At 36.5% G+C, this 3,909-nt stretch overlaps 1 non-coding gene across 1 annotated transcript; it reads right to left on the bottom strand.

The window, feature by feature from the left end:
• Nucleotides 1–667: 667 nt before the first annotated feature.
• Trnak-uuu lies at nt 668–737 on the bottom strand. Its single transcript has one exon. It is a non-coding gene; the product is annotated as a tRNA-Lys (tRNA).
• Between the last annotated feature and the right edge of the window lie 3,172 nt (nt 738–3,909).

The raw sequence follows: 3,909 nt of genomic DNA on the forward strand, positions 1-3,909 counted from the left end.
TCTTCAAGAAAATATCAAGATTTTAAAACGGTGTTATTATTAACTTTAAACTGATTTAGAAAAAAAAGACGAAGTCGAACATTACCAAATCATTTGTTTTTCAACCTCTTCACTAAATTAAAGAACAAATGCTTAAACGGCAACGTGCTCTTATATGTGGTAGTGTTTCCGTTAAAAGGGAAGTAACTCAAATTCGTTAATACGCCATCTAACATCATGAAATCGATGTTATTATTGTGACGGCTAGGGATCAAACAGTTCTTATGATGTAACTATAAACATGAGGCTTTGGTGTAAAACGAGAGGTGTTTAACCGTGTAGGCCCTTTGTCATTTTGAGATGTACATTCTGTCTAAGGCCTAAGCCATATATGAAGAAACTGTATTGTTATCAAATCTGAAATCATCCAAGCATTTAATATACACTGTATAAGTTAGGTCGCGATAATTTCACAAACGGTTTGATACGATTCTGTCAAAAAAAAAGACAAAAAATAGCATGTGACTAACAATTCATACGGTGAACTCTACCAGAATTAGTGATAGCGTCCCAAACACAAACGGTTTAATAGACAAGACAAGTTTTGGGAAAACCAAGACCTGGTTTATCATTACAGAGCCGAACTTTAAATATGAACTTTTCATCTAAATTTTATCAAAAATAGTATCGCCCACGTAGGGACTCGAACCCTAGACCCTCAGATTAAAAGTCTGATGCTCTACCGACTGAGCTAAGGCCATAGCTCATAAGTCTCCAGCTGCACTAACCAGAAAAAGAGAAAGGAGGAGAGAAGAAAAGGAAAAAAAAGAGAAAAACAAGAGAAAAGGGCCTGTATCCTGTTTCTTTTGTTACATGAAACTGACATATAGGTAATTACAGACTAAATTTGGTAACTAGAACAATAGACATTTTAACATTTCTTAAACGCTTAAGATAATGTTGTATGAAATTTGAAATTGTAATTTTAAAGCTTTAAACCCACGTTGACTTTGGACTCCAGCTAGCACTTAAAGTTTACACTTGACCTCATTACTGTTATTAAGAATAATATTTTCATAGCCCATAAGTCTCCAGCTGCACAACTCAGAAAAAGAGAAAGGAGGAGAGAAGAAAAAGGAAAAAAAGAGAAAAACAAGAGGCCCAAAGGGCCTGTATCCCTCACCTGTTTCTTTTGTTACATGAAACTTACAGCCAAATACTGTTTTCAATGTTTTCATTAGACTTTTTGATCGTTTGACATGATCTAAGCGAGTTACCAGATAGTTGGTTTGAGCACAGATTCCAAGGAAATGGAAAATGTTTAAAATCACATGAATGACGAAAAAGACAATTTCAAATATGCTTGACTGCAACAATTAATGCTTCCACCGAGATTTGAACTCGGGATCTCTTTCCGAACAAGGAAAGTGTTCTAAGCCAGTTGAACTAAAGAAACGTCTCTTTCCACAGAACAAGCATATTTCAAACTGTCATCATTTCAAGTAATCTTTCTTAATATTATCAACCAAGCTTTGAAGATCAGTGGTTGAGTGAATTATAAAAATTACATTAAAGAAAATGGCAATCTCCCATAGCGCCATACAAATTTGTCCTCTGCTTTTACAAGGGCTTGGAACCTTCTACTATATAGCAATTTCACTAACTGTGATATTATCACAAAAATTATCATATAGTAGGCAGCATTAAAAATTGTATAACTGTTCTTTCACGTCCCTTTAATCCATTGTTGAAATAATCTCCATCATATCTTTCTTTTTCTTGCAACCCCCTTGTCTTTCAACTGTGTCCTCCAGTTTTCGAAAGACACAGACTCTGTCTTGCTGCAGTATCTATATCCCATGTACTGCTGATGTGTGGGAGGATTTCTGTCGTCGCCACACTTGCTGCATTTGACAGTTTGGGCCGTTTTGGTATAATTGCGTTTCACAATCCCACTATCATCTGTCACTGTCTTTCTCTTTTGTCCCTGGTGTTGTACACTTGGTACTGTAACCACTCTGCCTAGATCTGGCAATAGCGGAGTAGCCATTGGTGGAGACAGTATCACAGAGAAACGTACTGGCCCAGTGACAGGCGGTAGTGGCATGGGAAGAATTGGGCGAGAAACAACTGGTGCTGGTGGTGGTGGTGCCTTTGACTTGCGCATCTTGAGTTTTGCCATACCAGCAGTATCTGGAGGTAACAAAAAGGAAAAAGGAGATGCCTCGCCTGACTGCAAGGACTCTGGCTTTAACTTTGGCAATGGAGTTCCTTTTCCAGTCATTGAAGCCTGTGGCAGCTGAATGCCTTGCAACAAGATCTTGAGATCTCTCTCCTTCCCCTTTTTGTTATACCTGAAACATACAAAAACTGTAAATTATTTATACTTATCCAGAGCAAAGCTTTTTAAGATACAAAGGTGTTTTTTTTTAAATTAGCGAAATAATACAAAACATACCAAAAATTTATAAGGTTTTAAATGTCTATACCGGTATGGGCGCACTTCATCTGGTGATGCTTTTACAGGAACTTGCAATGGAAATGTCAATATAGACTCATGAACAGATCATTTAGTAATATGCAATCTTAATATCTGTGTAGTCTGAGCTACCTCAACCAGTCGGTCATCTAAGTTGTGATTACTGAAACTTACCATTGCTGGATGGTCTTTATATTTAAACTTGGCAATTGGATGTCTGTACGACTAAGGATCCTGTTGTTGGACAAAATCGGTGACTGTATCCTTGAATAGGCCTTTTTCACTAATGTCCATCTTGAATGAAAGGTCTTAGTCGTTTTTGAGCGTCTGTCACTTGGATAGGACTCCAAAAGCCTTTGTACTGTGGCCTTAACATATCTGTTGCAGTCTGGCCAATTCGATCTGGTTGAGTTCGGACCTAGAACTGCTCTGCAAGTAAAAAAAACCCATGATATTGTTAATATCTATAAATAATTTAATCTTGCTTGTAACAAGCATTTTCATTGGCTTAAAAATGTATCAGCCGATAATGTAAAAAAATGACGTAGCCGTTTGTAACGTCGCTTTTGATTGGCTGATACAGCAGCGCAATAATTTCTAAGATAAAACAGTCCATCAATAAAAGTGGATTTCCACAGGGATTGTGTATAGTAGATTAAATTATAAGGATTAACTTGAATATAGTTTTCATGTTATGGAGCTATAACACAAAAAACGGAGTGTACTCTCATCATAAATTTTGCGGTTTATTTAGAGTTTTGTGTTATAGCTCCATAACATGAAAACTATATTCAAGTTGATCCTTAATGAAATGTCAGTTCTTGGCAAATATTCAATTTGTATTTTGTTTACTTTTCTTTCATAAGCAGCCAAAGTACTGCATGAAATGAAATTATTTTGTTGTACGGTATCTTATCACTTTTAAATCCTAAAAATCTGTTTGCGATTATTTTTCTAAAACTTGACTAGAAAGAGAACTTAAAGAGAAAGATGAATACCTTTCTATGCTGGTAACACCAAGTGCAACATTTTTCTTGGGACTCCTGAAGCGGCCTGACCCAGCTGACGAGAATCGCTGTGGAAACCGTGTTCTGGATTTGTCATAGTCTGACAGGAATTCCCAAAGCTGAACAAGTGTAAGCGCTTGCTCAGTTGTAAGGCTCGTTGGTTGCTCTCTAAGGGTCACCAAGAAAGATGCTAGTTCAATGACGTGGGAATAGCCCGGTATATTATCTGGACCAATGTCACTCTGTAAATTACAAATTGTGATATGTTCAAACATACTTTTGCTTCGTTCTTTTTCAAATACTGCAAGATATTCTCTCAAATTGGGTAAAAACAATAAAGCAGATGCATTGTATTAATTTGAAATCTATTTAGTGCAGCAAAACAGGACCTAATACTGATCAATGTTTACTGCAGTGAAAAGTGAAAGACACAAAAATACTGAA

Source organism: Mizuhopecten yessoensis, unplaced genomic scaffold (assembly GCF_002113885.1).
Source record: "Mizuhopecten yessoensis strain PY_sf001 unplaced genomic scaffold, ASM211388v2 scaffold715291, whole genome shotgun sequence".
Lineage (NCBI taxonomy): Eukaryota > Metazoa > Mollusca > Bivalvia > Pectinida > Pectinidae > Mizuhopecten > Mizuhopecten yessoensis.